Source organism: Euprymna scolopes, unplaced genomic scaffold (genome assembly GCF_053919585.1).
Source record: "Euprymna scolopes isolate OS-2025 unplaced genomic scaffold, ASM5391958v1 sca12, whole genome shotgun sequence".
In the NCBI taxonomy this organism is placed as follows: domain Eukaryota; kingdom Metazoa; phylum Mollusca; class Cephalopoda; order Sepiida; family Sepiolidae; genus Euprymna; species Euprymna scolopes.
In genome coordinates, this window is record NW_027633125.1 from 1 (window position 1) to 13,096 (window position 13,096).

Genomic DNA, 13,096 nt, shown 5'->3' on the forward strand with positions numbered 1-13,096 from the left:
TTTTAATTATGTGCAATAATGTGTAAAAAAATTGTTTTAATTATGTGCAATAATGTGTAAAGAAATTGTTTTAATAATGTGTAATAATGTGTAAAAAAATTGTTTTAATTATGTGCAATAATGTGTAAAAAAATTGTTTTAATTATGTGCAATAATGTGTAAAGAAATTGTTTTAATAATGTGCAATAATGTGTAAAAAAATTGTTTTAATTATGTGCAATAATGTGTAAAGAAATTGTTTTAATAATGTGTAATAATGTGTAAAAAAATTGTTTTAATTATGTGCAATAATGTGTAAAAAAATTGTTTTAATTATGTGCAATAATGTGTAAAGAAAAGTTTAATTTTCCTATTTATAATACTTAAAGAATGATTAAAACAAATTTTTAATTGCGTCTCCCAGTATATCTGACTTATAAAATGTATAAGTTTCTTGATAAATATTTTGTCAATTTCCGACTTCAGAACCGGAAGCAACCTTCAAGTAGATCGTTTGTAGTTGTTAATTTGATTTTAGTATGGTCATTAATCATGAACGCATAAGTTAAGTCATTAAAACAATGCCATTTGCAATCCTCTCTGATCCATTTGACATTGCTTTTGGAACGCCCCTTGTATTTGAATTTGTTTAATTAGGGAGCTAAAGTTTGTTTAGTTAGGGAGACTTTGTGTTAATGTATGTGACGGAGCTAACACTTCTGAAAAGGTTTAAATGTATTTGAAATTCAGCGCGTGTCTATGGAATTTACTGCTTTACAGTTGGTGATAGTTTCTTTCATAAAACCTCACGTCGATTTTTGATATTATGAATAGGAAGATATGTCGAGATTGAATGTAGTTGATAGGGATTAATCATCATCATCATCATCATCATCATCATCATCATCTCGTATGAATCCGAAGATTCTATTTTTGCCTTGGTTTTTTTTTATACCTTTTCCAGCCAGAATTCTTTCTAAAAAGACATTGGGTACTTACCGGAAGAACAACGAAAGGTTGCTAACAATCTAAGTTAATATTATTTTTGTGGAACGAGCTGGATTCGGGCTTATAACACCCAGGTCGCCAGTCTGTGTCGTTTACCACTAGGCCACCGTCAGTTCCTAGGGAAGAATCGAATTCCCTGAAACCAAACGAAATAAAAATGGAATTCTGATAACGTTTCAGACAAATTCACACAATTTAAAAATGATGTCACGTGATGCACATAAAATGATTGATAAATTCTCGGAAGATATTGGAATGTAAACTCATTATCAAACTTAATAGATTTTTAATATTACTTGAAAGTGAAGAGAAAAGATGCTCATTGTAAATCCAAGTTGATCTAATCTAATTTATAAAACTCACTATGTCTGTCTGTCTGTCTGTCTGTCTTTGTATTTTCAAGCTCTATTTCTACTGAAACTAAAAGTTGCAAAGCAGCGCTAGGGGCCTCAAATCATTGGATTTTTATGGACCGTTCTTTTATGGGTCTTAGCCATGTTAAAATAGATTTTAAGGGGTCAAAAATGGGTCAAAATTGAAAAAAGTCGCTTATACATTTTGTACATTCATCTTAATTTATTTGTAATCAGTTAATATGCGTGTCAGGTTGTTATAGTGGTAATGTCACCAGCTTTGAATGCTACAAATTAAACTATCATATTTAAGCATATTTTACGCTTAGGCAAAGCCCTCTCCCCGCTAGTACTATGATAAAATGTAATTTGTATTTCTATTGCTTTCTTGTGGAAACAAAATACTAGCGCTTCGGTGTAACACGCTTGCCATAAATATATTTTTATACAATTATATATACATAGTGCCTAAAAATGTGCCCACACTTCAAATTACGATAAAACATTTATTTATAAATATAGAGTGAAATAGCATATCTTAGAACACGGAAGACAAATGTAATTGAAGAATCATATTCGAAAATGTTCAAATTGATGACCATTCGTGTGGCGACAACGCTAGTAACGAGCATCAATGCAACTATTCCACATCCTACTGTTACTGCTGGGAAGTTTATATAGTATTCAAGTGTGACATGAGGATTTATAGAACCATATTACATGCAATTATAGCGATTAATGGATCCATGCAATTTTAAAGTTGCCTCATCGCTCCACAAAGTTTTGTGTGGAAACTCTGCAACTTCTTATACCATTCAGGTCCCATTCACAGAATTAAACCCTTCGATCAGGATCGTATTCGTTGACAGCATGGATTAGTGTTGGGATGTATCATTTCTAATGCAGACGCTTCATGATGCGATAGACAAGTGGTTCTCACTCTTTTTTTGTGCACATGGACCCCTTTTTCCTTCTTTTTTCTTGGTGGACCCCCTCATAAGTATTGGTCATAGTATGAGAGGGCGAAGGCCAGGCAGGCAATACAATAGGAACAGAACTAATCAACTGAGGTGCATATTTAAAAAAAAAGTTCGTATCACCTTTTTCTTCTTTTTATTCCTTTCAAAGACATTTTATGGAAATTTTTTGAAATCTAGAAACTACATTCAAATTCGTTTGAATGTCTACTTCAGCTTTTTTCACATAAAACCAAAATTATAGTAGAAATTAAAATTTTAATAATAAAAACTATTATGAGTTGGTTTTATTCAGGGGTCACGAAAATATCATTGTGGACCCCACTTTGTTATATTTTGAACGTGTCCCCCTCCCCCGCCAAGTATTCTATGAACCTCTGCAGTCGACACTACTTTTTAAAATGTGGGTTTCCCGAACAATTTGTCGAATTGATTCCTGTGAGGATTGAAGGAGTACATGGTCTTCTTTACTAGGACGCATAGAAGTCCGTTGTCTACAATCTTTCGTGTTGATGTTCTGGACTGTTCCATCAGCTTTAAATGGTTCGATGCCTCGGTGACGGCTTTGCAAATACTCTTTTGAATCGTCTTTACACCTCAATGGCGTTTTGTGTCTTCCATAAACTATTCAGGAGAATTTCAGGAGAAATCATTACTATATATTGGACACATTATAAGAATCAATTGAGTATTGACTCTATAATAATAAATACGAAATCTGCATACATTGTAGTATCTTATTTAAGCGTATTTTGTCAACGGGCAATGTCAGGAACCTCGCTAGTCACATAATATTTATGTGTATATACATGAAACAGGTATTCATACTCTCTCTCTTTCTCCCTCTCTCTTACACACACGCATATATATATACTAGTCAGAAGAGCCAGCGTTGTTCTGGAATTCTATGCCTTATTTTTATTTCAATTCTGCATTTTCTACATTTGTTGGCCACACGATCAAGCAAAAAATAACCTTCCTCCCTCTATTCCTCCCATTTGGTCTTTTTTTTTTCTTCACACACACACACACACACACACACACACACACACACACACACACACACACACACTCTCTCTCTCTCTCACTCTCTCTCTCTTCCTCTCTCTCTCTCTCTGTTTATCATTTTCTCTCTCATCTTCGCCTTTTTTTCTCTACCCCGCTCTGGGAATAGACTACAGATTGAATATATCGTAACCATGAAACAATGTCAAGTATCTTATTAAATGTTATCGTATATGATGACTTTTAACGCGGGTGTGTTTGCGCTAACTAATTTTTCGTTATTAAACACAGAAACATGGCATTTGGTAGAGATGACGTTCTACTGATGTTCATATTCCTAAGCTTACACACACACACACACACACACACACACACACACACACACACACACACACACACACAAGAAAAACGGATTACACTTCAAAGTTAAATAATATTTTGTTAAATCATCAAATCAATGAGGTAAGATACCTCTTTAGGCCACGACATATCGAAGCCTAGAGCTTCTCGTTAGAAATGGTGAAAATTGTCAGGTTTTTATATGCATAATATCTGACATAAGGATATTAGCTTGGAAATAGATAAAGATACTCTATATATAGACTAAAACATGCTCTGATCTGAAATAACAGCAAGGGGAGACTTGATTCAAAACATTTTACATATGTTATATCTCACTCCTTTTGGAAATAGGGTATCTCCAATATCAAATAATCCCTATACACTGAAAACTACTTATGAAAATTTATGTATGAAAACCAAAGAGGAGAGATATAACATATGATAAATATTTAAGATCAAGTATCCCCTTGCTGTTATTTCAAATAATTTGAAACCATAGCAGCAAGTTTTGGTATCCCCTCTATCAAGGCCAGGGGGTAGGGAGAAATATCAGGTATTTTATAATTCATATGCAAAAGTAGGAAAACAAATGACTATGATTGAAACATTTTATGGCTGTAAACACGTGTCAAAAATAGGCTCTGAATTAGTGATGATCCCTTTAATGTGCGACCTTAAGGGCAAATGTCACATAGTCCACTATACAATTCAGGTCATTAGCTTTTGAACGTGTCTTTATTTGTTAAATTCTGATCAGTAGTCGCTGATATTTGGAACTTATAAAATTGCCCCAAAAAGTTATCTATCTATCTATCTATCTATCTATCTATCTATCTATCTATCTATCTATCTATCTCTCTCTCTCTCTCTCTCTCTCTCTCTCTCTCTATATATATATATATATATATATATATATATATATGAATATTGAGCACGATTGGATTATTCAAAAGAACGGCTCAACAGGAACCTATTTACATTGGACTTGAAGACGATCATGTTGTATTCAGCTGGAAAGAAGGCCCGCAATACAGAGTTCCATAGGCGAGCAGTTCTTGGAGAAAGGCTTTGTTCATGGAATCTGCATTTTTATTTGGGCACAGATAGAGAGTGGGAGAAATTGTTGATAGCATTTGTAGAAAGACAAGTGCTTGTTGGGGAAGCCTTGAAGAGGGACGATAGATTGAAGCTCAGACGAATACTCGCAGATAGAGTAGTGAAAGACTCGCAACATCTCTTCTGTGGAAAACAGAATGAAGCTGATTTTGATATTTGTCAAGGCTGAATAGGGTGCACCGAGCAGTTCTTTCCAAGATGTGACAACAATACTCCATTTGAAGTAGTTGGCCCTTACACAAGTAGAGAATTGCGTCGTGTGTGAAGTATCTTTTGGAGCAGTAGAATTGTGCAACATTTTTTCCAGCGACCTTGGGAACAGATTTGATGTAAGTCTTCGATTTCGGGTCAGGATTGAAGGTAAGCTCCATAGGCTTATCAAAACAGGGTACTTCTTATCAATTGGGGCCAAGTTGAGCGATAAGGGAGCGATAAGGGAGGGAGGCAACTTTAACGTGGCCCCTCCCGTAATCTCCAATGAATTATTACTAGAAAAATATCTGGGAGACCAGTGTTAACAATAGAATCTTCCGATTCATACGCTATGATGATGATCTATTGGTTAATAAAATATTAATTAAATACCAATTGTTATAAATTGTTATCATTTATGAAGAGATAGTTATTTTCTAAATCTTTATTTTGCACATCTGTTTATTCAGCCGATAAAAAGAATCGTTTTTGCTGTATTATTATAATATTTAGTGTGGGATGCCCTTTTCTCTACCCTGCAACCTCTCTCCCACAGAAGAGACGTTGCGAGCCTATCCTTGTTTTATCGTTATTTTCATGGTAGGTGCTCGTCTGAACTCCAATCTCTGGTCCCCCTCGCCAATCTTTCACGAAAAACACCCGTCTAGCTGAATCCACTGTGAAAAATTTCCCCCACTCTTTATCTGTGCCTAAATCAAAACGTGGATTCCATGAACAAAACTTCTTTCTTAGAACTGCACGCCTGTGGAATCCTGTTCCGTCTACCTGCTTCCCACCTGACTACAACTTGGATGTGTTCAAGTCCAACGTTAACAAATTCCTAATGAACTGCCCCCTTAAGTAAACACTTTATCAAATCTCCACACTAACGTAATGTACTTGCAATAACCCTTATCCCTGAGTGGCTTCCGGGCCTTGATAAGTCGTGACCACTGTGTAAAAAAAATATGATGTACATATTATTATAATACATATTATTATAATACATATTATGATGTACATATTATGATATGCATATTATGATGTGCAAATTATGATATGCATATGATGATATGCATATTATGATATGCATATTATGATAATAAATATTAAGATGTGCCATATTTTTATATGCATATCATGATGTGCAAATTATGATATAGATATTATGATGTGCATATTATAATATGCATATTATAATATGCATATTATGATGTGCATATTATAATATGAATATCATGATATTATAATATGCACTACTCCTCTATCCATTCCTAAGAACATATTACAATAATCCTTTCAATCTTTACTTGCATCGTGTTCATTTTTCGATGACTTTTATTGATGAAGGGTTACTATTCGGTAAGCGTAATATGCATATTACGCTTACCGAAATGAACACGATGCAAATAAAGATTGAAAGGATTATTGTAATATGTTCTTAGGAATGGATAGAGGAAATTTAACCATTTCAGAGAGATGATGAATGACACGCTTTGAATTGTGAAGCAATGGTTGAGCAATCTCTAACCATTTCTCTCCTAAGTCGACACTGCTAGGAAATGTCAAGGACGACTGGAAACAATGCAGTAATAAGCGGAGAACACATACAGCACTTGGTTTTACCAAACGGTCGCTAATTTTAGAACAGGCTCAGCGATGCTTAACTTCAGTGATCTAACCGGAGCCGATGTGTCCACGTGGTCATGTCGTTTATAAGAATACTCCTATTGTAAAATAACCTCATTAAAAAGTTCGAAACGAAGAGAAGAGTTGCGTCGTAAGAAATAAAATTTAATTTGCATTAGTTAAATGGAAATAAATGGAAATCAATTTCAAAATGGCGGCCGTGAAGCGTTCGTATTGAAGAAGTCAGAAAGACTCATAAAATAGTTTACCCCCCCCTGTAATATACGAAGATTGTTTCAAAATTCAAGTTTGGTATTTTTAACTCAAAAATTGAAAAGTTACGAAGACGGGAGTGGTACCATTAAAACGAGCCACCTTTTGTATCCCAGAATAAGCATAAGCATCCAAAGTGTACTTTTTCATACGAGAGTCGTTACAAAAGTAAATTCTCTACTTTTTTTTAAACTAAAAAGTTAAAGAGCTACGAAGGCGAGAATGATACGACTAAAACGAGCGACCTTTTGTGCTCCAGAATTTTTTTTTTTTTACAAAATCACTATTATTCTAAACACTCTTTGCGAAGAATTCAATAACACATCTCTGCTTTTGACGCCCGTCTATGACAGGAGTTGCGTTCTCAGAGTCTCACAATGCCAATATTTGCAACAAATGGTCGAAAATATTAAAATGTAGGAAACGAACCACTGAAGTAATCATAAAGTTTTTACACGAATTGTTTGGCTAGTTCGCTTTGTAAAATTATGGGATACACTAGAGAGCATCTTCTATCTTTATAAACTCACAATTTCTCCATGCATGAAGTATTGTAGCTGGTATACCACTAGTCTCTCACCCTTAAACATCCCTGTGCCTGTTTTCAAAATATTTTAATGGAATGTGTTCTTGCGAACTTGTGCCCCTCAATATACCCCCGACTAATCAGACAAGCAGCAAAATCCCACATCTTCAATGTTGATACCCATAGATGCCAGAAAGCCTTCTACTCTAATAATTTATTCTCGCAGACTGCTAAACTTTGGAATTTCCTCCCAGTGTCCCGCTTTCCTGACTGTACTAACATGCAGAAGTCACATTTATGTAATGTGAACAGTTACATCCTGCTCAATCTCACTACAATTAGCCCCTATCATTCCAAGTGGCAATATGACTAATTTGGACTGAAAGAAAATAATTAAAAACCAAAAGCAAAACAACGTTTGATAAGTTATTGTCAACCCAGACAAAACCAGGACGTTAAAATGTTACAAAAGAAACGCTTCAAAGTGGAGAGCACATTTTCTTTGGGATATTTAACATCAATATAGGGGAACAGCTGTAGTAGATAAACGGATTGGACACATGATTAACATGGTAAAGCGACCAATGTTTACCAAGAAAAACGCATGAACCAAATAAGGAAACGATATTAGAGAAGACAAATAAATGTTGTGTTCGACACATTTAAGATACCAATCACAAAAACGGGTACTGAACAATGAAGATCAAAAAAGAAAATGGAAGATCAAGTGTAATGAACTTTAAAAGAAAAAAAGTATTGACTTCATGTGGATCAAGGCTGATAGGGGTTGGACGTTGATTTACAATAAACATTATGTATATAGCAGCTTCCGACAAAATTTCGAAGAAGTCTCTTCGCAACTTTAGTTGCGTTGATACTCTGCACTACTAAATACCAGTCGAGGATATGGTTTCGACAATCAGTACGGCCCTTCGTCTTTCGGGTGGAGTAAATTTATTGCTTTCAGTCCGAGGCGTTTCTGCCGGGAAATGTCAACAGGGATGGCCAAGAAAGTTTTGCTAGACTAGAGTATTCCTCATTTTGCAGCACTGGCTTAACCTTCCCCACCTTCCTAACTTTGTGTCACATCTTCATGCAGGGAGAAGGAAGTCAATAACAGCAGTCTTTATCCAACATACTATTATGCACTTAGAGAACTAGAATGCCTACTAAAGAGAACTTGAATGCCCACTAGGCACTATCCTCGACTGTTTGTCAGGAAATGTCTGACATGAGGATACTTTTTCCTACAAGTAAATCCTGACCAAATATTGAAAATATCATCGTATTCGCAACCCAAACACCATCTCCTCTGTATAGCTAATCAACTGGCTTTTACAAGGAATGGCGCACCTTCTCCAAATGATGCTACCCCAAGTTAACAACACGAAGCCGGATACTTGCCCAGATTAGATGAATTATTGCTCTGGAATCCAGTAAAACCGAAAGATCATAAGAAAGATATCACATATTTATATGGTAAATTGAAAAAGCGGGAAATAATGTTCTTAACTTCTTTACTAACTCAGTTTTTGAGAGACAAAGGAAAACTTTAGTGGAATATTCGAATATCTATGCATTTCATATAGAGATTAAGTGTTAGACCAAGACCTTTGAACGAGGAAAAAATCAAATAAGAGTAAACACTTTTGTAACTATACCACCGTGTTGTCTTATTGGCCCTTCCAAGCCATAACATATAGAAAGAATCCAAACTGCCAGACATCCCTACCGATGCCTCCGTTCAGTCTTGAAAAACAAAGGATATCCCTTTAGGAGCAGCTGCGCATGTAATTGTGAGGCAAGGATTGCGCAATATCCCAACCACACCTCTCCTGAATTGGCACTGTTTGAGTCCAGTGGCAAGGAGAAGTCCAGAACGACTGGAAACAATGCCGAGATAAGCGGAGAGCACATACAGCACCTGGAAGTCGTAAATGGTTACCCATTTAGTACTGACCAGGTCCAACATTGCTTAACTTCGGTGATCTTGGGGGAACCGGCGTGTCAATGTTATTATGCTGTATTTTCAGACATCCCATAATTTGTACCTAAACAAACAATAGAGGCATCAGATATAACACATCATTATCATGAAGAACACTATCCATAACTCTACTGAGAAGAGGCAGAGAGTACTGCGATAGGTGTATCAGAATTTTTGTAGGAATTTTTGACACCCCTAACACGAAACTGTGAATAAAATATAAAAATCTCGTAATTTCTCTGTTAAAAGGTGGGTTGTTTATTTTCTTTATGGATTATACAGGGTGTTTCAAAAGTCTTGCGAACATTACAAATGCGTATATCTCATGAACTATTCCAGGTAGAAAAATGAAACTGGTGCCATTTTAAAGCTTGCTTAATCAAGTTTTTGGTCATACTAAGGATTTTCGTCTTATCTTTCCAGGTGCAGTAATGGCGTTCTCTAAACAAGGCAGGGCATTTTGCGTCCTCCAATTTGCAAAGACTGAATCGTGGACATGTGTTCAGCGTGCATTTCGCAGGAAATTTAAAAAAGAAGCCCCTGAAAGGAAATCCATTGTCAGATGGCATGCTAAATTTGTGAAAGATGGGTGTTTGTGCCCAAGTAAGCGAACAGGTCGCCCTTCAACTTCAGAAGATGCAGTTGAGCAAGTTCGGACAGCCTTTCAGCGGAGCCCCCGTAAATCAGTGAGAAGAGCCAGCAGGGAACTTTAGCTTGCTCCAGCAACTGTCTGGCGTGTCTTAAGGAAACGACTGCAAATGGTACCTTACAAGCTCAAGTTGGTCCAAAAGTTGAAGGACACTGATAAGCCACTTCGCCGTGACTTTTGCATTGCAATGCAAGAGAAGTTGGAAGATAACGGCTTTGATGACCGGCTTGTTTTTAGCGTGAGGCGACCTTCCATCTGAATGGCAAAGTTAACAAGCATAACACTCGCATATGGGGTACTGAGAATCCTCATGAACTTCTTGAGCACGAGCGAGATTCACCAAAAGTGAACGTGTTTTGTGCAATTTCCAAGAAAGATGTCTATGGACCGTTCTTCTTTGAAGAGGCAACTATCACTGGTGAATCCTATCTCAACATGCTGGAAGACTGGTTAATGGCTCAGTTGGAAGAAGCAGAATCTGATGACTTCATTTTTCAACAAGATGGTGCACCACCACACTGGAGTCTTAGAGTAAGGCAGTTTCTTAACACAAGGCTGCCTGGTAGATGGATTGGGAGATCTGGGCGAGGTGATGACGTTCTTATGCCCTGGACTTCTAGGTCTCCAGATCTTACTCCGTGTGTCTTTTTCCTTTGGGGCTTTGTCAAGCAACAAGTCTATGTGCCGCCCCTTCGAAGAAATATTGACGAACTAAAGGCTCGAGTAACGGCAGTTGTGGGAACCATTGACGTCAAGATGCTGGAACGCGTTTGGCAGGAAATGGACTATCGACTAGATGTCGGCCGTGTGACGAATGGTGCTCATATTGAGCAACTTTGAAGATTCCCCACAAAACTTGAAACTTTATCGTTTCCAACGGTACCAATTTCATTTTTTAACTCCTAATAGTTTTTGAGTTATTAAAAATCGTTATGTTCCCAAGACTTTTGAAACACCCTGTACTTCCAAAATAAACTATTAAAGTTGTTTTAAAAGTAATAGAAATATTTTTTTAAAAACAGTAATGAATTTTCCGAACTCAATATTTTTCAATTTTTAAACTTTAAAAATCTATCAAAATTTTTCTATTGATTCTATTTTTACGAAATTTTATGTTCTTTCCAATAAACCCAATATAATATTTTAGACAAACGTTTTTATTTAAATTCACGCCCCCCATTTTCAAGTGTCTATTAAAAAGTAAATAATTAATTTGCTCACCGAAAAGTAAATAATTAATTTACTCACAAATTGAAGAGAAAAGGTCAATAAATAATATATTCAATTTAAAAAAAAACAAAAAAACGTAGTGTGTTTTAGAATTTTACCTGTAAAATTTAAAGTTTAAAACTTTTTTTTAAACCACGTTATTTGTTTTTTCTTTTTTTTTAATGGAACCTTGGTCCTTGCTCCTTTAATTGAAAAAAAAATTAGGGCTTGAATTACATTTTTCGAGGAGTTATAAGCTTGGAAAGACAGGGGGTCGAATAATTCACGCCTCCCATTTTGAAATGTCTATTAAAAAGTAAATAATTGATTTATGTACCAAAGTCTTATATATCACAAATTGAAGAGAAAAGGTCAATAAATAATATATTCAAATTTAAAACAAAAAAGTACTGTTTTTTAGAAATTTACCTGTAAAGTCCGAAGTTTAAAACCTTAAAAAAAAAAAAAACACGTTTTTTTTTTTTTTTTTTTTTTTTTTAATGAAACATTGCTAATTCAATTGAAAAAACATTTTTCGAGGAGTTATAAGCTTGGAAAGATGGGTGGAATTATTCACTATTTTCACGAAATTTCTGACACACCTAGTACTGCGATCTTACGGGGGAGGAGGTCGGCTTATTACCACTAAAATTTTAAATAAATTCTCACATGTTATTAACTAGAAATCTATTGTAAACGGCTGTTGCGATAACGCAAAATGATTTGCAACGGTTATCGAAAGTGGCGAAAACTGCAAAAAATCTGGGGGAGGCTTGTTACCACTCGGAAACAGACGAACACCTATTGTTATTACTAGTGTACGATCAGGGATAATAACTCGCCTGAAAACATAAATATACTACTATTACTAATACTACTACCACTGCTGCTGCTGCTCCTCCTGCTGTTGCTACTTATAAGAAAGACGAAGAAAGTTGCGAAATGGTCTTTTTCTTGATCATTATCAGCGTGTGAAAAAGAATAAAATGCGGCAAAAACTACGTGACAAGCTAATACATTACAGATGCTCTTCGTCACACATCGCAATCCATATGGAAAGCCACCGATTCTTTCAAACACAGACACACGCACACATACATATATTTGAAAAGTAAAGCCTCATATTTTTAACTAAAAATGTTGAAGAGTTACACAGACGGTAGTGGTACCATGAAAACGAGCGAACTCTAGTGCTCCATTAATATATTTTTCTGCATAGTCACCATCATTTTGAATGCAGTTACCAGGAATTCAATGCCGCATCTGTTTCTGATACACGTTCATAGTAGGGGTTGCTTTTTTACAGTCTCATACCGCCAATATCTGCAACAGAGAGATAAAACTTTCAGGTCATGAATGCATCGGTTCAATCATAATACTAATGTAATTTGCAATTCATCTGATCCATTCGGGCGGAATATAAAATAGGAGGCATTAGTTTTGGAACATCAGTCGTATTTATATATTTTAAATGCGTTATTATGATAAACGTTTACCTATTCAAGAATATTATATATATATATATATATATATATATATATATATATATATATATATATAGAGAGAGAGAGAGAGAGAGAGAGAGAGAGAGCGAGAGAGAGAGCTAGCTAGCTAACTAGCTAGATAGATAGATAAAGAGAGAGAGAGAGAGAGAGAGAGAGAGAGAGAGAGAAAGATATATATCTTTTATATATATATACAGCGTATCACAAAAGTGAATACACTCCTAACATTTCTGCAGATATTTAAGTATATCCCTTTATTCACTGACAAAATAACAATGTAGAGTAGTCTCTACGCAGCTTATATAACAGAGGTTATTTATCTCTCCGCAGTATAACCATTAAAAGC